Raw genomic sequence first — 24,727 nt, 5'->3', positions numbered from 1 at the left:
AAAGTAACGTGGAGGTCGTGACCAGATCCACTGGGCTGTATTTGGAAAACTGCTTTTCCTGTTAACAGGCCGGTAGTTCTTCACCAGGTGGGTTAATCTGCCTCTTTGGCTCTTCTTCCATTATAATATTTAGAAGATTTTTTTCCCCTCCTCATAAAATTGGCACAGTTTTAAAGAAGAAAATGCAGTCCTAAGAAATTAAATTTTCTTTTTAATTTACTTTCTTTAGATTTGCATGTTTCTTACAAACCTCCCAGTGTCTGCGAAGTTTCATCTCCTGAAGTCAGGGCTGGGATGGTGGCCCAGCAGGGACCCAACGGCCTGTGACTTCCCCAGGATATATTAGGACAACCAGCCTTTGGAAAAATAAAAACAGTCTTATTTATAGTGAGGAAACCCTTGCTATTTCCTTGTCTCTGGATGCCAAGTATTTTATAGGATTTCTCCCTTTACAAATCAAAAGCAGCGTTTTAACCTGAGAAATCCTATAAACTCATGGCTGACTCCACGTCTTCTATGAGCCTGTTTTTCTTTATCTAGTGTTAAATTTTTATGGTCTTGGGTGATAACTTTAAAGGCCTATCTTGAAATCGAATTTTCGTTTTTCTGATTTGCTCTCGTAAGAGGAAATGCCATGTCTTTCCTTTTTCACTTGTGAAAAAGAAGAAGAAGAACAAAAACAAACCTTCTGCAGGTCCCAGAGCTGAGAGAGGTCTGCTGCTCTGGCTACACCCAAGTGCCTGCTCAGATTAGGAAACCCCCAGAGAGCTCAGTCTCACTGAGGCTGGAAATTCTAAAATGACAGTTGGATGTTTAGGTTTTGAGATTGAAAGGCGACTGATGCTAAAGGCTGATTCAGGAACAGCTACTGTGTTTTCACTTCCTGGGTTTGAAACATGAGTTTGAGCAAACTCTGGGAGACAGTCAAGGACAGAGGAGCCTGGCTGCTGCATGCAGTCCATGGGGTGGCAAAGAGTTGGACACAGAATAGTGACGGAACAACAAGAACTGTGTTTCCACTTCTCAGGTTTAGAACAGCCAAGGTTTAGACACTGAATACTGAGTGACTACTGGGCAGGGTTCTGGAGGGAATTGAAGATGTGACTGCCGCTAACCCTGGAAGCTTTTCTTATCTTGATTTCATGTCAGGAGAGCAGTATCTGGCTTATACAGCCAGGATCTGGGGGCTGCTGGTTTACTTGCCCGGCTCTATCTTTATTTCTTGTACCTAGATATCACTTGCCTCTAAACTGGGGGAATAAAAAAAAAAGGTTGCAATCCCCTTTGATAAGGGGATTTTGGACCTCCAGCTCTAGTATACAGGCGCTAGATAGACATCTGCTCGTGGGAGTTGCCTGGGGGAATAGATAATGGGAAAAATCTACATGGAAAGCAAAAGGCTATGTTTAAAGTCAATAGGATAAGTGGAATTTAATCAGGAAAGTCAGCATCTAAATCAATTTAGCCTTCCTACTCTTTTATTTGCCAGTAGGGATGGTAAGCTGCTGTCTGCCTACGTGTACAGAGCAGAGTCCGGCTGTATGTCTGTCTCATCTCTTAGCGATCAAAGTGGACTCCAACACCAGTTTATGGTAGAAGCAGATTTATGTTTCCTAGAGCTCTATATTCCTTCAGGCTCCTCCTAATTTTTCGACCTTCAAAGCCCGTGTTAAGTCTGAAAATGTTAAATCACTTGTGTCTGGCCCCTGGTCTTCCCAGGTGGGAACCTGGGTAAAGAACTGCCTGCCAACACAGGAGACCAAGAAACTAGGGTTCAAGCCCTGGGTCGGGAAGATTTCCGGAAGAAGGAAATGGCAACTCACTCCAGTATTCTTACCTGGAACATTCCATGGACAGAGGAGCCTGAAGGGCTACAGTCTGTGGACTCGCAAAGAGGCAGACACGACTGAGCACCTACGCACACATCCGGTGTCTACTGCAATGCTTTAGCCACTTGAGAGCTGCGTGATCTTGGATAAGATCCTTAACCTCTCCATGCCATTCTCCTCCAGGAAAAGGAGAGAATGATGCACACACCTCACAGGGCTGTTGGAAGGCTTACATATGTCACTGTATACAAAGCACCTAAAACGATGCATGGAATGTTGTACGTCCTCTTTGTGCATAGACCGTCTTGCTTTATCCTCACTTGCCCTGGGAGGTTAGAAGCGTTCTTTCGTATCTTCTGCCTTAGCCTGGGGTCCTTTAAAAGCAAAAGTGAAGTCGCTCAGTCGTGTCTTTGCGACCCCATGGACAGTAGCCTACCAGGCTCCTCTGTCCATTGGATTTTCCAGGCAAGAATACTGGAGTGGGCTGCCATTTCCTTCTCCAGGGGATCTTCCCAACCCAGGTTCTCCTGCATTACAGACAGACACTTCACTGTCTGAGCCACCAGGGAAGCCTTTGTTTAAAAGCAATCCCTGTGGCCAATAAATAATCCCTGAAAGGAAAGGATTGGGGAGGGAAACCAGGAAGGAGGGAGAATCAGTATAAGGTCATCTGGGTGTGATTCCACGGGGCCTTTTGAAAAGGCTCGGGAAGTGCATCCAAGATCTGTCTACTTGGGGAGCAGAAGAGAGGCAGATTTATCCATCAGCTTCCATCCTCCCATCAGTCAGGGCTGGTCACTGCCATACTCCTCCCATTTATACCTGCTTGAGTATTCCTGTGGGTACCATCCGCAGAGATGCCAAGGACACTCTGACCCAAGTCTGTCCTGAGTGGCTGCCCTTGTACCTCCTCAAAGCTGGTGGGTGCTGAGCCCAGCTGTTCTCTCCAGCAGTGACGGAGTAAGGGGTGGGGAAGAGAGTATATGGAGTCACATAAAAGTGTCTAACACATCCCCATTTTATAGACATGGAAACCGAGTGTCTCAGAGTAACTGAGGCCACCTGGCTATTAACTCACAGAACCAGGTTTCATGATTCCAAACCCTGGCTTTTTCCATTCTGTCATATCATTTCCGTCTGCGCCCCCAGGGAAGCCCATAAAAATATCCTTGTGTGTGTGAAGTCATTTCAGTTGTGTCTGACTCTTTGCTGCAGACGCCTCTGTCCATGGGGATTCTCCAGGAAAGAATCCTGGAGTGGGTAGCCATGCCCTCCTCCAGCGGATCTTCCCCACCCAGGGACTGAACCTGAGTCTTATGTCTCCTGCACTGGCAGGCAGGTTCTTCACACCTGGGAAGCCCATGTAATCTCTAATCCTTAGCAAATCTTCTCCACTATGCTTTCTTTCTTTTTTTCCCCTCTATTATGCTTAAGGATGTATTCATTTCTGCTTAAAAGTATAATTTTTGCACACTTTTAGATGATTGGGTTAAAAAGTAGTAACATGATTGAAAAATGCTTGAGATTAAAACAGGAAGCATTTTTATATTGGGGAGAAATTCAAATGCCAAATTTTAACACATCATGAACATCTCCAAATTTTCTTTAACTCCTTTTAATTTCTGTTGAGCTTTCATTTTCTAAAATGATATTCTGTTTAGTAGAGATGAAATGAAATTCAATGAAAAATGGGAATGTTGCCGGTGGTAAAATTTTAACCCGAAATTACAATTACTAAAAAAATTTCTTTTTTGTTCTCGCTCTCCATTCTTTGCCCTAAGTAAGGTATATGTGTTTTCCTAGGGTACTAGGGGCTGTGATATTTCTCAGGGAAATGATCTAATTATGACACCATTTTCAAAAGACATGTACCAGGGACTTCTCTGGTGGCCCAGTAGGTAAGATTCTGAGCTCCAGTGTGAGGGGATCTGGTCAGGGATCAAACCAAAACTAGTTGTGGAGTCTAAAAACTAGACCCCACAAGCTGCAACTAAGGCCTGGTTCAGTAAAAAAAAAAAAAAAAGACATGGCTTTGCTCTTGAGCCAGGCCAGTATAATCTCTGATTTTATTGTAGTTGAATATGCAATATCTTTGATCATATATGTAATTTGAGTACTGTTTAAGACGCGACTGGCATTAGATGGAGCATATTATTTCTCCTCAAAACTTACAAATGAGACGTCTCTAGAATTATAAATATTAGAGTCTCTGACTTAGACAAGTAAATAAGAATACAAGTCTTGATCAGATCCATTAATTTATCTGTTCTAAAAATCCGTGTGGCGAGCTCAGTGCTGGCGAGAGAAAGATGAAAGACGTTCCTCGCCCTCTCGATGTTCCCTGTGCCCTTGAGAAGTTAGATGACACTGAGTAGGAATGGAGATCATAATTTCTGGAGTATTATAATAGTTTATTTTTTTTTGCCTGATCTTTCTACCACTCACCTGCCTTTATTGCCGTCCCTACCTGCCTTTACGCTCTCCTCTGCTCCCAGCTACTGCGAACACCTACCGATTATTCTGTTCCCCTACTCTGTCCTAGGAATCTGTTTGAATCTGCTGCCAGGAAGGTCTTTTCCCTTTCAAGTTTCCCCTGCCACTTCCTTGAGAGGAAGTGTACAGCTCCTCCCCAGACTCAGGATGAAGGCTGTAGACGCTGGGCTTCCTGTCCGGTTGCAGGTCTTCCAGCCCTGAACCATTCATTGGTGCCTTCACATTCAGGCCTCTCTGCCTTCACATTTCTGCTTCTGAGTGTATTCGGACAGGGGGTGTGTTTGCTGATTTTGCCGTGAAATGAAGACTTCGGCTTTGCCACTGGTTTTGCTTTTACTGAGTCTTTGTGTAGTTTCCTCATGTTTCTTTTTTCTAAAATTCGTTCATTCATTCATTTTATCTTTGGCTGTCTCGGGTCTTCCTTCCTGCAAGCGCGCTTTCTCTAGCTGCTGGCGGGAAGGGGCTCCTCTTCGTCGCCATCGTGGGCTTTTCCTGGCGGTGGTTTCTCTTGATGCGGAGCTCGGGTTCCAGGCCCCGGGCTCCTGTGGTTGCAGCACGCAGGCTCGGGGGTTGTGCCCTGAGGGCTCTAGAGTGTGAGGCGCTGGAGTGTGAGCACGGTGGTTGCGACGCCTCGCTTTGGTTGCTCTGCGGCAGGCGCGGTCTTCCCTGACCAGGGATTGAACCCACGTCCCCTCCTCTGGCAAGCGGATTCTTATCCACTGTAACGCCAGGGAACTCCCTCACCTTTCATTTGTTTGGGCTTATTGAACTTACGGGTATGTGTGTTGAACTTGGATATGTGAATTTATAGAGTTTTCATCAAATATCAAATGATTAAAAAAACTCATAATATTATTTGTTTGATATTACTGTAGTGTGTGTGTGTGTGTGTGCACGTGCTTGCTCAGTCACTAAGTCCTTTCTGACTCTGTGCGACCCCATGGACTGTAGCCCTCCAGGCTCCTCTGTCCATGGGATTCTCCAGACAAGGATGCTGGAGTGGGTTGCCATGTCCTTCTCCAGGGGAGCTTCTGGGAGCACGGAAGGAACCCAGGTCTCCTGCGTTGGCAGGTGGATCTTTACCACTGAGCCAGCTGGGAAGCCCAGTGTCGCCATGCTTCTCTTTACCATCCCCTTTGTACCATGATTCTTTTGATAGAAGCAGCACAGTATCTTTCTCATCCATTTACTTTTAACCTACTTAATGTTTTATATTTAAGGCGAAGTTTGCTGAAGGCAGCATATAGCGAGAACTTGCTTTTTTTGCTCTATTTTGACAACTACTGCATTTAATTGATGCATTCAGACCATGTATATTTAAAGTAGTTATGATTGTGTTTAAATCTGCTACCTTAACTTTGCTTTGTATTTGTCTTATCTGTTCCTTGTTTTCTCTTCTTTCATTTCCTGCCTTCTTTTGGGTCAATTTTGTGTTTTTGGTGATTCCATATTATCTCCTTTTTGACTTAGTAACTAATGTGCTGCTGTGATTTGTTGGGGTGGTTGATTTATGTCCTATAATGTAATTTAAACTTGTAACAATCCTCATTAATAGTGTAAGAATCTTGTAACCATAAATTTCCACTTACTGCATCTCAAGTTTGTGCTGTTATTAAAAGATGTTTTTTTTATGCATTCATTATAACTCCCTCAAACCATTTTATTATTTTTTGTTTTAAACAGTCTTTTGTTTTTAAGAGATTTAAATAGTTTCTTCTTTCATTACTTTAGAGATACTGTTCCATTGTCTTCTGACATTGCTTTCAGTGAGTAATCTATTATTGTTCTCATCTCTGTTTCTTTGGGCATGGTATGTCTCTTTTCTGTACCTTTTAAGAATTTCTCTTTTTCCCTGGTTTTGGGCGATTTGATTTTGACATGTCTCTGTGTGGTACTCTCCAAGTTTGAATTGCTTGGGGCTTGTTAAACTTCTTGGATGTGTGCATATACAATTTTCATTACATTTGGAAAGCTTTTTGGCTATTACTTCAATTTTTTAAAATTCTCCTCCTTCCCCTGTGTCTTTATGAGGCCCACAGTTACACTTACATTAGACTGCTGGAACCGCCCTGTAGCTGAGTAGACGCTCTATCCTGAGCACCCTCAGCACCTTCAGACTTACCCAGCTTTGTCTCCTCAACTCACCGGGTTCTTCAGACTCGGCCTGGGTTGATCCCGGGCACTGACTCAGCCGGGCAGCTTTCTCCAAGCAGTCGCTGCAGCAGCCACAGGACTCAGCCCGTTAGCGTTGTCTGCCACTGTTACTCGTGGCCTAATGTCTAAGGTCTTGAAAAATCATCACTGCATGTATACCTTTCTGGTTGACTAGTCGTTTCAGTTGAGAGGCTAAATGCAGTTTCTGTCCGTCTAATTTGAACTTTTACTTTTCCTACACCTACTATATACTTACACCTAAATTGTAATCTTGAAACCAGCAAATAATCAAATATTTATCGTTTGGAATACTTACCCTGTTTGGAAGAGAATTAAGGGAGATTGTGGCTGAAAAAGTAAGTAGAAATAAGGTCAAATTCCAGCTTTAAGTTCCCAACTGCTATTTTTTAGACATTCCAGTATTCAGTGACGAAACACCGAAAGATTTTGGCCAGAAAGTGATTGAAGTTTTGCCGATAAATATTAGCCTAAGGCTGAGACATACCATAACATCATTAGTGAGGAGCTCTAGACAGCCTGTCTAGGTATGAATCTTGGTTCTACCATATAATAGCAGTGCAGCCTGAATAAAGTAACTTTTACGTATCTCACTTCCCTCAGGAACTTCCCAGGTGACTCAGTGGTAAAGAATCCACCTGCCAGTGCAGGAGATGTAGGAGATACAGGCTCAGTCCCTGGGTCAGGAAGATCCCCTGGAGGAGGAAATGGAAGCACGCTGCAGTGTTCTTGCCTGGAGAATCCCATGGACAGAGGAGCCTGGTGGGTACAGTCCCTGGGGTCACAAAGAGTCAGACACGACTGATTAGTTTGGTACAGCATAGCCCACATGGTTCCCTCAGGCTTAAAATAGAGTTCAGTTTGGTTCAGTTGCTCAGTTGTGTCCTACTCTTTGCGACCCCAAGGACTGCAGCACGCTAGGCCTCCATGTCCATCACCAACTCCCAGAGCTTGCTCAAATTCATGTCCTTCGAGTCAGTGATGCCATCCAACCATCTCATCCCCTGTCGTCCCCTTCTCCAGCCTTCAATCTTTCCCAGCATCAGGGTCTTTTCCAGTGAGTCTGCTCTTCACATTCGGTGGCCAAAGTATTGGAGTTTCAGCTTCAAAATCAGTCCTTCCAATGAGTATTCAGGACTGATTTCCTTTAGGATTGACTGGTTTGATAAAATAGGGTAATTGTGAGCATTGTATGAGTTTATGTTTGTGAAATATGCAGATAAGTGCCTGGCACACAGCTAATGGCTACGGCTGTGGATGTGGATTTTTCCATAAGAGATCTAGGTGTGATGCTCAGAAGGGCAGGAGAAGCAGTTGTGTATCCCAGGAGAGGAGCCCAGGCTGAGAAATACTTATCTATGAGATGACCCTGTGAAAATGATAGCCGGAAAGGTGGGGTAGAGAGAAGATGGCCCAAGAATGACTTGTCAGGAATGAGATGGACGCGTTCAGGAGACATAGAGAAGCACATATGAATTAAAGAGGAGAATCAGGACCATGCAAGGTGACATTTCCCAGGAAATTCCTGGGAAACAGGAGTGTCAAGAAGCAAGGAGTCTACAGACCTAGGAAAGAGAAAAAGACACAGTGTGCGAAGGATCCTTGGTGACCTTCAAGGAAATAATTTCAGCCAAGTCTTAAGTATCAAAACTGATTGCAGTGGGCATAGAAGGATGGTGAAATCACGGAGCGTTTGCAAGCCTGTTTCTCAAAAGATTTTGTGCTGATTAGATAACATCGGGAAAGTAGATTGAAGGTTGAGTTTGGTGAAGTCAAAAATTCCCTTTCCGCCCTGCCCCGGCATCACAATTTTACAAGGACAGATTGGAGACAGAATGTCTAACAAAAGAATTTCCGACCTCAGAGTAGGCTGGGGAGGGAGGTTCTCTTTGGCAGCGGTGGTTTTTCAGCATTCTTGTATGACCTGACACCTAGGGCCTCTCAGTGCCTGCCATCTGTGTTTATATTTGCAACACTTTGTTGCCTATTTACTTATGCGTCAGATTCACCTGGTGAGCTTGTTAAAATGAAGATTCCGGGGCATTCCTTCAGAGATTCCATTTCAACAGGTCTGGGGTGAGGTCCAGGAATCTGCATATGAAAACGTTTTACGCAGGTTTTGAATCAGCAATACAGTCACATGGCCCAGAAGGTGCAAACTGATGAGAGTGAGACCCTGCTTTCCCACACGTGTTCCTCAGCCACTCAGTCCCTCTATTCCAAAGCATTTATTTAGCAGGTTCCTTTGTAACCTTAAGGGAATTTCAAAACCACTCTTGCCCTTCGTTGTTCTTGTTTTTAACAAATGGAGAGACTTGAGCTTAAATATAATCACAGGGTTGGAGCTGTTAGCTGAGGGAGAGAGTCTGAACAATGCATGTGCGAGAACAGCAGTCGCTGAACTTATACACATGATGGATGGTTGGTGTGAAGGGAAAGCAAACCTCCCCTCTTTGGACTTCTCATTTGCAAACTGCAAATTGCAAATCTGTCTGCCAATGCAGGAGACATGGGTTCAGTCTTCGGGTTGGGAAGATCCCCTGGAGAAGGAAATGGCAACTCACTCAAGTATTCTTGCCTGCAGAATGCCATGGACAGAGGAGCCTGGTGGGCTACAGTTCATAGGGTCATTGCAAAGAGTTGGACATGACTGAGCGACTGAACAACAAAGACCTGGAAATATATGGTCTTCACTTCCTGGCTTCCTGACTACGTCAGCTTCAGTGGTAGAAATCTTTTTTTTTTTTTTTAATGATAGCTGCTTATATATTTATTTATTTCCACTGAGGCATGTGAGGCTTCCCAGGTGTCTCAGTGGTAAAGAATCTGCCTGCCCTTGCAAGAGACGAAAGAGATGTGGGTTCGGTTCCTGGGTCAGGAAGATCCCTTGGAATAGGAAATAGCAACCCACTCTAGTATTCTTGGCTTGGAAAATTCCATGGACAGAGGAACCTGGCGAGTTACAGTTCATGGGGTCACGAAGCGTTAGACACGGCTGAACGACAGAGCACACATGTGGGAACTTAAGTTGCTCCAGGTGATATCTAGCTCCCTGACCAGGGATTGAACTCAGGTCCCCTGCGTTGGGAGTGCAGAGCCTTAACCACTGGACCCCCAGGGAAGCCCTTTATAATTAAAAAAAAAATTTTTTTTTCCTTATTATGGGAATCACTTTTAAGGTCTTTATTGACTTTCCTGCCTGTTTCTGTTTTGTGTTTTGGGTTTTTGGCCGAGTGGCATGTGGGGTCTTATCTCTCTGACAGGGACTGAACCTTCACCCCTTCCATTGAAAGGCCAAGTCTTAACCACCAGATTGCCAGGGAAGTCCTCAGTGGTAGCAATCTTGAATGTGTGTGAGAGACCATAGTCAATTGCATGTATGATTCTTCTTCTTTTTTTAATTTTTCTGATGAAGCATCACTGATTTACAATATTGTGTACATGTGTGTTTTTTCTTGCTTACTCACTTTCTATTTTTTAATATCAACATTACTAGACTGAAAAGTGATTAGACACGTGCCCCTCTGGTTCTCTGAAAACATGAACTCTATACATCTTTCGTGATTTCCTTTGGATGTCAGGCCATCTGCTCTCACTGAATTCAAAAGATATGACTTCACAACGTGAAAAATATTTCAATAAATAAAGACCAGCACATGCTGCTGAATTCCCCTTGGTTCTGTCGTGTTCTGTTTATCTACCCCACCCTCTGCATTTTAAATAATGCTTCTGTCAACATTGTGAGTGTTCAAGTTTCACTATTATCTAAGAGTAAATGACCCTCTTACTAATAAGACTCTCCAGTTCTCAGCATATTTTTGGTGAAAGATGGCTGTAAATATACAATGATGATAAAGAGTGAAGATTCTGGGGAGTTTTGTGGAGTTCTACTTTGGGCAAGAGAGTTACATTTAAAAAAACATTTATTGTTCTTTAAAGTTATTTTAAAAACAGTAGTAATTTTGGGAAGTCCAACTCAAGTGGTTTAGAATGAACATTTCTTCTTGACTCATTTAAAGTCTCATGCAAAAGCTCAGAATGCAACCATCTCAATTAAAAAATATTCCCACTGAGCTAGTACTAAACTCAAGGTACATGGGGAATGGTGGTGCAGATTCACAGAAGGGATCTTTGAAATGAGCTGGATATGGATTCAGGCTGAAAACTGTCCTGTAAAATCTTAACAGTGACTGGATGTTTCAGGGGGAAAAAATGAAAGGAATGAGGTGAAAGATTATAATAACACTAAGAAGGAAAAAAAATCCAATTCCATTAAGTATTCTTTCAAAGGTTTATCCTTTAAAATTATATTGAAGATAATTAGTTTGTGAACACTGTGGTTATGGATGTGGGTTCCCCCCCCCCCCCCACCAATAGGAAAGATTAAAAGCAGGAGGAGAAGGGAATGACAAAGGATGAGATGGTTGGATGGCATCATTGACTCAGTGGACATGAGTTTGAGCAAGCTCTGGGAGTTGGTGATGGACAGGGAAGCCTGGCATGGTGCAGTCCATGGGGTCGCAAAGAATTGGACACGACTGAGCCACTGAACTGAACTGAATCAATATTAGGTTAATTTATATTTGAAAATCTGTTAATGTCCTTTAAGGAATGGATAGTCTATTTAAGATGAAGGTAAGTAGGGAACATTAATTCACTTAAGTGAAGGGATGCTTAAAGATGGAGTGATTTTTCCTGGCATTAGAAAGAGAAAGAAATTTTTGTTAGTGTGTTTTTGTATTCACCTTGCCTTTGAGATTTCTACTAAAAACAGCTATATAAAATAATTGAAGGAGTAATAGAAAAATGGATATCTAAGACTTTTGGGGTGGCATTCTTTGGCATTATTCATAAATAGGAAAAATTGAAATAAACATTTGATAGTACTCTTTGAAGGATATCACACATTTCTAGCATTAGCTAAAATACAAATATAGCACAATAAGCAAAAAATATATAACACTCTTACATTCCCTACAGATAGCAAATGTATAAACATTGTAGATTATTGGAACTATGAAACGATTTTTTTTTTAAGTTTGAGAGAACAAATAGCAGTGACCTTTTCCACTTATAAGGAGTCATGAACATGAATTTGGGACTGCATCTTTGAAGTTGACGGAAAACTTTCAAAAATAAGTGAGAGAACAATCACCGTAGATATTTAGGAAGTAAGGAGACCAATGAACTTGATTGGAACCAATAATACCTCTCAATTTGCCATTTCAAAAAAATCATAGACTTCTAATATGAATAATATATAAATATGAAAACAGGAATCTGGAGGTAGCTTACCACATTTCACCTAGAGCAAAACAAAGTATAATCAATGTCCAAAAATAGTTAAGTGTTAAGGAAAATAATGAAAATAAAGCCCATGTTAGATTTTAGTCCTAAAGTGAAAGTGAAAGTCACTCAGTCATGTTCAACTCTTTGCAACCCCCTGGACTATACATGGAATTCTCCAGGCCAGAATACTGGGGTGGATAGTCTTTCCCTTCTCCAGGAGATCTTCCCAACCCAGGGATCAAACCCAGGTCTCCTGCATTGCAGGCAGATTCTTTACTACCTGAGCCACAAGGAAAGCCCTTTAGTCCTAAAGTAATCATTAAAGAATGAGAGTTTGGGATGGGCATGTACACTCTGCTGTATTTAAAACAGATAACCAACAGGACCTACTGTAGAGTACAGGGAACTCTGCTCAATATTATGTGAAAAAAAGGAAAGAAAAGAACAATATGAGTAATCCAATATTAAACTATGGTCAGTGATGGTTTCCAATATTATAAGCATCTCCATTTTGGAAGGTGGCAGTTACACCATTGCCCAAGCCATTGTGGTGGGGAAAAGGGTCACAGGAATGTAAAATAGAAAACAATCTGTTAGGTGATGTCATGGTCTATCTTATGCATTTTAATATTGGTCCTTAAAATTTAATTTTGCTCTAGAAATTAACAGAAACCTAAAAATCAGGGTGCTTGTGAAAAATGTCTACTTTTTTCTTTAAAAAATATGTTTGCTGCAAATCTTAAAATCCCATTGTATTCAAAAGGCCAAAATCTTGCTACCTGAATGATATGACATTTCAGATCACTCTAAGACCTCCCCTAGAATCATCTTTCCTGCCTTTGTGGCCCATTGATGGCAAAGATAGTCTTTTTGGACTAATGATAAGTCATTCAGGAGATTTATTTCATCAGTTAATAATCAAAGAGAAAGGAAAGCAGGGTTGAATTCTGAAGTTCAACACTAAAAAATAATCCTGCTTAGATGGACCCATTTTAGCATTTTGCCGAAGTGGGCTACAATATCCAAAACCACTACAGTTTCAATGTTCTTGTTTTTTCTAACCACTGGAGTCTGCTTAGAGGTGAGTAAGTGGACAAAAAATTGTTATGAGAGAAATTCACACAGAAAATTGAGAATCTTCTGCGTTAATGACTATTCTGAAACCATAAGGCACAGTTCAAAACTTTATTGTTGGATCAAGTATGGGTTTGGATAACAAGATAACACTAAAAACAATTTAACCTCAATGCTTTCCTTTACAAGGAGACAAAATTTTATTGTTATAAATATTGGTCCAAAGAATTAGTATTAATATTTTTAGGATTGTTTTATGGTGAAGAAAAGTGAAACAGGGTATTTAGAAAACAATTTACATCTATAAGTATTGGAGAAATTTTACCTTTTAAATAAATACACTGTTCTTTAAAACATCAATAAATGAGAAATTTTTTAGTTTTTCCCTTATGAATTGTCACTACTTTCTCAGTGAAGATTCTGGCTTATTTGGTATAAGGAAACTTTATTATTGTTCAGGCAGGTGTAAAACAAAATCATCTTTGCTTTTCATTTATCTTAACAGAAAATAAAATAGATGCTTTAGAAACACTATTTTAAAAGAAAAGCATTAATAAAAGGAATGGACTTTTTCAGATATAAGGATGCTCTCCATCTTTTACTTTTCTGTCCTCAATGTGTAAGTTCTTAATTTATTCTTTGAGTAGATGAAAATGAATCTTGCTGAAAGATTAAGAAAAGATTTTAAATATGTGGGTTATGTAATGAGGCTTCTACTTAATGAGTTCTCTGCTTTGGAGCAGGGGGCGGGGGATTGATTTCCCATTTCCTTGACTCAAGGAAGAGCTATTTCCCCCACACTCAGTTCTTCTCAGCTCTCATCTTCCACTTGGATACATACATGCCTTCCAGTGTCTCCTTAAGTAAAATAGACACTGTTAAAGGTTCCAAAATCACTGCAGATGGTGACTGCAGCCATGAAATTAAGACGCTTACTCCTTGGAAGGAAAGTTATGACCAACCTAGATAGCATATTCAAAAGCAGAGACATTACTTTGCCAACAAAGGTCTGTCTAGTCAAGGCTATGGTTTTTCCTGTGGTCATGTATGGATGTGAGAGTTGGACTGTGAAGAAGGCTGAGCGCCGAAGAATTGATGCTTTTGAACTGTGGTGTTGGAGAAGACTCTTGAGGGTCCCTTGGACTGCAAGGAGATCCAACCAGTCCATTCTGAAGGAGATAAGCTCTGGGATTTCTTTGGAAGGAATAATGCTAAAGCTGAAACTCCAGTACTTTGGCCACCTCATGCGAATAGTTGACTCATTGGAAAGGACTCTGCTGCTGGGAGGGATTGGGGGCAGGAAGAGAAGGGGACGACAAAGGAGGAGATGGCTGGGTGGCATCACTTACTTGATGGACGTGAGTCTGAGTGAACTCTGGGAGTTGGTGATGGACAAGGAGGCCTGGCGTGCTGCGATACAGGGAGGCCTGGCGTGCTGCGATTCATGGGGTCGCAAAGAGTTGGACACAACTGAGCGACTGAACTGAACTGAACTGAAAAGTTTCTGAACTGTTCCTGGAAGCTTTTCACTCCTTTTTCTTTCTGTTATTTTTTTGCTCTGATTAAAGTAAAACAGACTAAAAAAAAAAAAAAAATAGAAACAACTAAAAGGAACTAAACAAACATTGTAACTTTTGCACTATTCAAGAAGTTTTCCACTGGTGAATGGCTTGGAAGGACCTATTTGCATTAGAATGACCCCTCTTGGTTTCCTTGTGTCTCATTAAAAATCACAGTATTTCCTTAACGGAAGCCAAGACAGTGTATGGTTTGTAAAATTACCACGGCTGTACAGCTAGGTCTTTCCTTCTATGTGAATTGGTCACTTCGAATAGTGTCTTAGAATAAGAAAAGTCCCCGCTCCCTCAGTGTGTGTGTGTGATTTTGTTTTGTTAACAAGAGAGTAAGGGTGGTATTCTTGCTACACAGTAGCATGATTCGTGGAGCCCCAAAATTTACAGTGTGAGCAATGGCTGCCTGGATCTGGTACAAGCTTTGTTAGTAGGCGATTTAAGCAATTTAAGAAATGCTACTGAAAAAAAAATACGCATAGCCAGGTGGCTCAGTGGCGAAGAATCAGCCTGCCAATGCAAGAGTCTCAGAAGATGCAGATTCAATCCCTGGGTCAGGGAGATCCCTTGGAGGAGGAAATGGCAACCCACTCTAAAATTCTTACCTGGAGAATCTCATGGACAGAGGGGCCTGGAGGGCTACAGTCCACGGGGTGTCAAAGAGTCACATGACTGAGCACGCATGTGCTGGAAAAACAACAAGAACAACTCAAGGAAGATAGAAGTGTTTTTGACCTGGTGCATACCTACAATGTTTTTAAAAATAAAGAGCTACATTACAATTTTTTGACGAAGTAGGCTCAGTGAATGTATTCATAAGGAAAAACATTTATAAATCTTTTCTGCACATTGTTAATGCTTGATATACACACACAAAATTCAATTAGACTTTGGTTTTTCTTTTGGAAAAAAAAAAAGAAAAAAGGTGGGTACCTCATGCGAAGAGTTGACTCATTGGAAAAGACTCTGATGCTGGGCGGGATTGGAAGCAGAAGGAGAAGGGGACGACAGAGAATGAGATGGCTGGATGGTATCACCGACTCAATGGACATGAGTTTGAGTGAACTCCAGGAGTTGGTGATGGACAGGGAAGCCTAGCGTGCTGCGATTCATGGGGTCGCAAAGAGTTGGACACAACTGAGCGACTGAGCTGAGCTGAGCTGAAAACCCTCAAACACAGAGGACCTTTCTTCTTCACACAAGTTACACCAAGAAGAAATATTGATGTAATGTTATGTAAATATTGCTAGTAAGATTCGTTGCATGTATTTGTTGCACAAATAAATATTGATGCAAATATTTGTCATGTGGGTCAGTAGTTTACCTATTAAATTGGGTTGTTGTTGATTTGCTCAGTCGTGTCTGACTCTTTTGTGACCCCGTGGACTTGGGCCAGCCAGGCTCCACTGTCCCTGGGAATCCCAGGCAAGTACACTGAAATGGATTGCCATTTCCTTCTCTAGGGTGGCTTCCTGACCCAGGGATTGAACCCAAGTCTCCTGCTTGGCAGGTGGATTCTTTACCACGGGCCACCTGGGAAGCCCTTTTAAATTGTGGTAAAATATAAGTAATAGTGTTTGTCATTTTCACTATTTGTGTCAGTTTAATGGCATAAAACACTTTCATAGTGTTGTGTAACCATCAACACTGTCTATACCCTAAACTTTTTCATTGTTCCCGATGGAGACCCTTTGTCATTAAACAATCAAAATCTCTTCCCTCACTTCTTATAACTTCTACTCTATGTTCTGTCTTTATGAACTTGCCAATTCAGTTGCCTCCGATGAATGAAATCATAAAATATTGGTCCTTCTGTGTCTGATTTATTTCACCAAGTGTAATGTTTTCAAGATCCATCCAAGCCGTAACATATATCAACATTTCATTCCCTTTATGGCTGAATAATATTCCATTATGTGTACAAACCACATTTGGTTTATTTGTTTACCTATTGATGGACACTTGGATTGCTCCCTAACTCTGGTTACTGTAAATAATGCTGCTGTGAACATGAGATACCGATGTCTATTGGTGTCCCTGATTTCATGTCTTTTGGATTCTGTATCTGGGAGTGAACTTGCCGGGTCTTGTGATCGTTCTGTGTATAACCTTTTAGATATTTGCTACACTGTTTTCCACAGCAGCTGTACCATTTTTTTTTTTTTTTGTAGAGTGAAAATGTAGACTCAGAATCTGGTTAAATTCTAAAGTGCCTTTTGCCAGGAAAAGAAGGCAGTCGTTTTCTTTCCTCCAAATATTTCTTATTCATCGTGCTAATGGAAATGTACTGATTATAGTTGAATCTCTGATATTCTGGGAAATTCATTTAAATTGTTGCCTAGATGAAAATGATTTTAATTAGATTATTCTACAGAGAACATTAGAGAAATACAATGGTCCACATCTCAGCACTTTCCGAGGTAATTTTTCTCTCTTTTCCACTGCCTCTAATCTGGGGCTTCTCTCTTTCTCTCTGCTTCACTGGCAGACTAGGTTTTTTCAATGACTTTTCATTTTCTGCAAAATCAAGCTGAAACCCTGAGCACAGTATTTATTGCTCTGTCCAAATCCTCTGAACTATATTTCCTATTCTTCTTTCTGTATCTAACCCTACGGGTATTCAAAGTTGATGGCAAACCGTAATTCTTGTTTGCAGTTTTCAACATTTGGTCTTGCTATGACTCCTACAAAGAAGAGCACATCTACTCTCTATTTAGTCTTTTTTTTTTGGTGAATTAAAAAAGGTTTATTGAGGTATAATTAATTTACAGTGTTGTGTTAATTTTTTCTGGACAGCTAAGTGACTCAGTCACACACATACATGTTCTTTTTCATATTCTTTTCTACTACGCTTCGTCACAGAATACTGAATATAGTTCCCTGTGCTATACAATGGGACCTTGTTGATTATCCATCCTGCGTATATCAATAGTTTGCCTTTGCTAATCCCAAACTCTCATTCCTTTCCTTTATTCATTTTTAAATCTCAGGCCCCATGCCACCTCCTTCATGGAACCTTCTATTTCAGCTCTGTCCAATTCTCCCTCCGAGTCTACCATCTCTGGCTCTCAGGATGCTGTCTGGTCTACATGGATGGGTCCCCAGGCCTGTGGGGAACCCTGGCAGGAGGTCAGAGGAAAGAGGGGCAAGAGGTCAGGGAATTTCATCCGTGGCTCCCGCTGGGAGGTCACTTCTGGCTGGTCATGGCCTTTGACTAAAGCTTGCTGCTTCTCGGCCAGAATGCACCCATCCCCCTCAGCTCTGAGTGAACACTCAGCCCTTCAAGCTCCGGTGGTAACAGCTCCTGCTGCTAGCGGCCCTAGGGTGCCGGGCTGTGGTTCCCCAACTCCCACACCTCTGTTTACAGAGCTCCTTCTGTAAATAAACCCTCTCAAAATTCCCTCACTTGCAAGCCCCGTTTGTTTTCTCCAGGGACACTTCCTGCCTCACCCTCTTTCCTCACATGGGGTGGAAATCGATCTCCACTCTGTCCAAGTCCCTGGAGTGGCTGATCCCTCTTTTATGAAACTTAACACAGAACATATTTTAATGATTGGTGCATCTATTAATATTTTAACTCTCATTTTCAGGTGATAAATTTCCTATGGGAAGATATTGTATTCTACTTGTTTTTTACATTTCTTGTGCTCCATCTCTAAAAGGATGATTTTTTTTAAATGACTATTATAAAAGCCACACTACAATGAATACCGTTGGTTGTGGGTAAAGTGTTTGACAGTCATCATAAACTCATCATGCCCATGGAGGATATACCCTAAAAGGTCATCTAATTTCAAAGAAAGAAAAATGCCGAGATGCATTAAAAACAAATGACAACAATATTATTGAAATAGCTGTAATGACCTTTATTAAATAGAGACTTTGAAAATTAATAGCTGCTTCTGCACAGAATCATTTTGAAAGAGCATGAGGTTGTGCTGTTTTAGGCCACAACAAATAGATAATTAAACCCACAGCAGAGCATTTCTTTTAAGCAATATATTGGACACACAGAACTTACAGATGGAAATTTATGAAGCAACATCTTGCAAATAACTCTGATCAAATTGGGAATTTCAGGTTGTTTGCAAACTCTTATTTCTCCCCGCTGTGTTACTTCTGCCAGTTCACAGACACGGGGTGACATCAATCAGACAAAAACTAACTCTTCCTTAACCTAATATCCCTTTGCAGAGTCGTCTCTGTAGTGTGCACTCACTGTCATCAATCCGTACTTCCTATGTTCCCCGAAATAAATTCATTCCAACCAAGTGCCGGCCCCAGTTCCTTCTCTAAGGCAGCTCTCGTCAGCATCACCAAAGAGCATCATGGGAAATTCAGCCATCCATTCTGGTTCTTCTCTAGATGGACGGCTCAGAGGCCTCTGATAGGTTGGACCAGACTTCCCTTCTTAAGATACAGTCTTCCCTTGACCCCTGGGTCAGCGCCTTCCCTGACGTCACCAGCTGAGCCTCTGTACACGTGTTTCCCGTGGGACGGCCTCGGAACTCTGCTTCCTTCTCTGTCCTCTGTATCTAAGGGTTCATCCTGTCCAGTGGCTTAGAACGCCCGCTATTGGCGGATGATACTCATCTCGGGCCTGGAGCTCGCTCTGCGGGTGAGATGAGCACAGATGCTAGCTTGTTCCCCTGCTGCATCTGGAAGTCCAACATCACAGTTAGTTGGGGTTCCCCGGAGGAAGAAAACCAACAGGAAACGGAAGGTGGAGGTAAGATGAGATTCATTATAGGAATGGAACCACGTGATTGTGGAGGCTGGGAAGTCCTCAGGTCTACTGCCTGTAAACCGGAGACCTAGAAGAGCTGGTGGTGTAATTCGATCTGACGACCAGGAGCGCCGGCATCAGAGGGCAGGAGAGATGGATGTCCCGGCTCAAACCAAGAGTACGTTTCCTATTTTCTGCTTTTCTGTTCTGTTCAAGCCCTCAGTGGATTGGGTGATGCCCTCCTGTCTTGGTGAGGGTGGTCTTCACTCAGTCTACCAAATCAAATACTAATCCTCCCCAGAAATACCTTCATAGACACACCCAGAAACAATGTCTTACCAGCCTTCTTGGTGTCCCTTAGCTCAGGCAAGTTGACGTATAAAATTGACCATCACTTTGATGAAGAGCAACAAAAGATTCATCCTTACTGCCCTCCCAGTCCACACTCAAACCTTGCTCCTTCGAGGGCAACCCTGTCATGATTAATCTGATAACCATTACCCACCCAGTTGTTAGTTAAATCTTAGCTTTCTTCCTGGAGTTCTCTCTCTCCCTTTTCTTCACAAATACAAATTTAAAGAACTTTACTTACTTATTTTGAAGTTAGTTGATGTGTAGGTGAGGCTTCCCTGATAGCTCAATCGGTCAAGAATATGCCTGCAATGCTGGAGACCTGGGTTTGATTCCTGGGTCGGGAAGATCCCGTGGAGAAGGAAATGGCAACCCACTGCAGTATTCTTGCTTGGAAAATCCCATGGACAGAGGGGCCTGATGGGCTACAGTCCATGGAGTCACAAGAGTTGGACACGACTTAGCGCTATCTACCTTTTCTTTTCTTTGGTGTGTAGGTAAATAGCAGATAACTTCCCCCCACCTTTCTTTTATTCATCCAGTTCCGGCTCCTAACAAATAGCAATTATTATTCATTTATCTATACTTCCAGACTTTTGTATAGGTACATAAAAAAATGAAAACATATATTCTTCATTTTCTCTCTCTCTTTTTTTTAACCCCCAAAGTAATATATGACATGTTCTTTTTCCCAAACCCTTTCAAAGTTGGGTTTCAGTTCAGTTCGTTCGTTCAGTCATATCCGACTCTTTGCGACCCCATGAACCACAGCATGTCAGACCTCCCTGTCCATCACCAACTCCCGGAGGTTACCAAAACCCATGTCCATTGAGTCGGTGATGCCATCCAACCATCTCATTCTCTGTCGTCCCCTTCTCCTCCTGCCCTCAATCTTTCCCAGAATCAGGCTCTTTTCAGATGGTTCAGCTCTTCGCATCAGGTGGACAAAGTATTGGAGCTTCAGCTTCAACATCAGTAAAGCTGGGTTTATTGAAGTGCAGTTTATATTCAGTAAAATGGACCATGACAATGTGTATTTTTCTGTGAATTTTGACGAATGGACCCAGTTGTGTAAGCACCACCCTTGAGACACTGAGTGAGCCATCCCCCTTTATAAAAATTCCTTCGTGCTTCTTTGAAGTCAGGCCTCCTCTCAACAACTGGTCATGTGAGTTCTGTCTCCACGGTTTTGCCCTGTTCAGGGGCGGGTGTAAGCACAACCACACGGGGTATAGCCTCTTTAACTACATGTACACATTAGTTCATCTAAGTAACTTGTAGTTAGAAGTTCTTCTTTAACTTAGTGTACACGTTACCTCTTCCTCCAGACCGACTGAGTATCCCTATTATTCCTTTTTATTGATGGAGAGCATTTCAATGTATGAACGTCACACCTTGCTTTTCTTAGTAAGTCTTTCCTTGTCAACCTCTGGAAAACTTTTTCTTTCCACGGCTGTGAGGTTGTCTACGGATGCACCATAATTCCATGTATCCTGGAATCATACCCACTGCTGTGAGGTTGTCTACGGATGCACCATCATTCCATGTCTCTTGGAATCATACCCACTGCTATGAGGTTGTCTATGGATGCACCATAATTCCATGTCTCTTGGAATCATACCCACTGCTGTGAGGTTGTCGACGGATGCACCATCATTTAATGTCTCCTGGAATCCTACCCCAAGCTCTGCTTCTCCCACACCCTTCCCTGCCCGACGCTGGCCCTGACCACTTATGGTGGCCCCAAGTCCACTCCTGGTCTTCCTCTGTGACCCCATCACGACCTTTGGTACTGATGCTCTTCTCTAAGGGGACTCCAGCTCTGCCTGACCTTGGACTTGTGCTGACAGTTCTCTGAACAGTCTGGTCCTTTTCTCCATTTGAGTTGCCCCTTGAATGTCCTCTCCTTGGGCAAGCATTTCTTGATCACCTCCTCAGCCCACCAGACTGGCCGTATTCTCTGATCACAGTTTAATTTCTTCATAAATGATACAACTCTCTGAATCTACACCATTGAGAATTTGCTTGCCCACTCATGATCCTTACCCCCACCCCATCCAGGAAGGTGGCTCTGTGTCCTGTATTATATCTCCATCACCTAGAACATTTGCAGATACTCAGTGGTTATTTGTGTAATGACTGAATGGATGTGTTTTAGGGGCTAATAAAAATGACAAATTTGATGTGTCTGGTGGACACCGAGCACGTTTTGGTGAGCATATGACCATTCTTTATACTGGCCAGGGTCCAAGATGAGAGCCATGAGACCATGAGGCAGCGTTTCTGTGTCCTGGAGAAGGCAATATTTCACAGGGCTGGTGGAGAGTTCCGAACAGGCATGCTGGAACCTGAGTGACTTGTGGATTGCATGTGAAATTTCATACGGCCCAAAATGTTATCATTGATTTAAGCATGATCCTTTGGTTTCATGGATTCAGTGATACATCCGTTAACCCACAGGTAACTAAACACTTACAAATAGAGTGTCCTGTCTGGGACAGAGCCATTACTGCTAGAATAAAACAGGAGACCAAATGTGTTAAGAATAAAATATGCTTCTAGAACTTTCCATACTCATCAAAGTCAGAAGATAAAGAGGAATCTGTATTTTCTGTGCAATGTTGGTCTGATAGAATACCCTATGAAAATACATGCTTGTTAGATCAGTTTTTCCTTTTTTTTTCTTTTGGTAACGATCTTGATGATTAACATGTCTTTACAAGCGTCAGTCCACATCTGTTACGAAGCTGAGTGGGAACTCTTACTCCCACTGATGTAACCTTTAGGGGAATGAAATCACCTTCATCATTCCTCTTTCTTTCTTTTTTTTTTTGAGTCAGCCGAGTAGAAACCAGATAAACATTGATATTAAATGAGTAAACCAGCTAATTGTTTTCAATTCTGCTTTATTTTCCTGGAATTGCAGTCACATATTTATTAGAATACTTTTAACCTGTTACAGTATTACTTCAAAATTCTGAAGTTTTTCTTTACTACTTAGTACTTTCAAGGATGATTTGCATTTAAACTCGTTTACTAAGATTTTTGCTGAAGAATGTTCATCTGTAAAAATTATCAACAACTGTTAATTGTCCCAAGGTTCCTTTTGGGTTTGAAGATGGGGAGCTTCTCTGTATTTATAGTAAAGTTAATTTAGTTAATTCTAACATAATTTTTATTTGTCTCACAAGTTGAAGCAGTCCAATAATGATATAGAGAAAGTAACAATGGATTTGATTCTTTAGGAAATTGTATAATTTAAATTTATTCCTTCTTCAAATGATGTGAAAATCTATTTGTTGTCTTACCTATAGAAATGGAATGAAATTAAATCCAAAAATCTATAAAAGCAGAAAAAAATAGATTTAGGAGTATCTACTTTGTTATTTTTGAGGGGAGAGACCTGAATATTTTAGGGTTTCTTACCTCTGAAAAATATGAATTTTTTTGGTGTCAGCATCCACTGTATTTATGTACTTTATGGGTTAATATTAGCACCATACTTAATGTTCATAGAGCCTAACATTGCATGTAGCTACATACTCACCCTCAAATTGAAAATATGAAAAATTATATAAAATTATTTAAAATAAGCAAGGTGAAATTAAAGAGTTAAGAAGAGAGACAGCTGTGATGCGGATGCTGAATGCATTACTTTTTGAACTCTTTCTGTGGTCAATTACCTTAAGATGCCTCAGAGTTTAAGATGGCTTTGGCTGGGTTGAGTCAATGAAATATTTATGGATCAAAGGTCCTGGAGATGCTTCCTATGGGAACATGTATAATAATATAGTATTTATATAGCTTTGTCTTTGATGTGCTCAAAGACTTTTTACAGACATTATATACTTCATCGGCACCACCCGTGAAGCAAGTTGGGGGTAAGAATGAATCTTGTTTACAAATGAGTAAAAGGAACATAGAGCAGGACTCCGTGGAGGCTCACAGGAGGTTAATGACAGAGCCGGAACTCCCGTCTGTTCAAAGGTGCAAGGAAAGAGATCTATTTCATCCTGTCCACAGGGATTTTCCCCTCTGAACCTCTGATTTCCCTGGACACCCAGTAGCTTGTACTTGATGACCTTCCCATTTTAACATTCTGCCATGGATTCTAGAATTACAGGTTGTGTGATTGAGGGAGAGAGGTCAGGCTCTGGGAACCAGGTGATTCTGGGTTTGAATCTGAACAAGTCAGTTCATTTCAGCTTCACTGTCTTCTTCCAGGAAATGAAAATTTAATCTCCCTATCATGTGCTTGCATTGAGGACCAGGTGAGTGAAATGATGTGAAAGAGCCTGGTCCCAGGGACTAGCCCATAGTAAAGGGAAAATGTTGGTCCCTCAGTTGGTTCTCCAGTTTTTTGCAAACTCATCGACTGTAGCCAGCCAACTTCATCTGTCCATAGGATTTTCCAGGCAGGAATACTGGAGTGGGTTGCCATTTCCTTCTCCAGAGGATCTTCTCGACTCAGGGATTGAAGCCAGGTCTCCTGCATTGCAGGCGGATTCTTTACCATCTGAGCCACCAGGGAAGCTCACATAGGTCCTCAACAAATGTGCCAGGGACTGTAGCCCGTTTGCGAAGATGGCAGAGGTGGAAGGTGGATCCTCTCCTGCTTGTTCTCTGTCACCAAAACACTAGGACCCAGCCCTCTGGTAGGTTTCTACTACAAGCTAAAAGTGGGCGATTCTGTCCTTTCTCATTTCAAAGTCCGATGTTTGAGATCAGTTTTCCTTTTTAGACAGAGTTATTATATGGATGCGGAGAAGGCAATGGCACCCCACTCCAGTACTCTTGCCTGGAAAATCCCATGGACGGAGGAGCCTGGTAGGCTGAAGTCCATGGGTTCACGAAGAGTTGGACACAACTGAGCGACTTCACTTTCACTTTTCACTTTCATGCATTGGAGAAGGAAATGGCAACCCACTCCAGTGTTTTTGCCTGGAGAATCCCAGGGACGGGGGAGCCTGATGGGCTGCCGTCTATGGGGTCGCACAGAGTGGGACATGACTGAAGCGACTTCGCAGCAGCAACATTATATGGATGACTTAATTAAACATGATACCTCCAAACCTGGCATGTGTCAATAGAGTGTGTGTACAGATAGGAGGATGTGTGGGCGCTTAGTGGGGGGCTGGCCCCAGGAGCAACTTGGTGGGAAAATTTCATGACATCGGTGGTGGTGGGGGGAAACCGTTCTGGGTCAGGCATCCTGAGCGGCT

This window comes from Bos indicus x Bos taurus, chromosome 12 (assembly GCF_003369695.1).
Source record: "Bos indicus x Bos taurus breed Angus x Brahman F1 hybrid chromosome 12, Bos_hybrid_MaternalHap_v2.0, whole genome shotgun sequence".
In the NCBI taxonomy this organism is placed as follows: domain Eukaryota; kingdom Metazoa; phylum Chordata; class Mammalia; order Artiodactyla; family Bovidae; genus Bos; species Bos indicus x Bos taurus.
The sequence above is the reverse complement of the archived record's forward strand: the minus strand, read 5'-3'. Positions refer to the sequence as shown.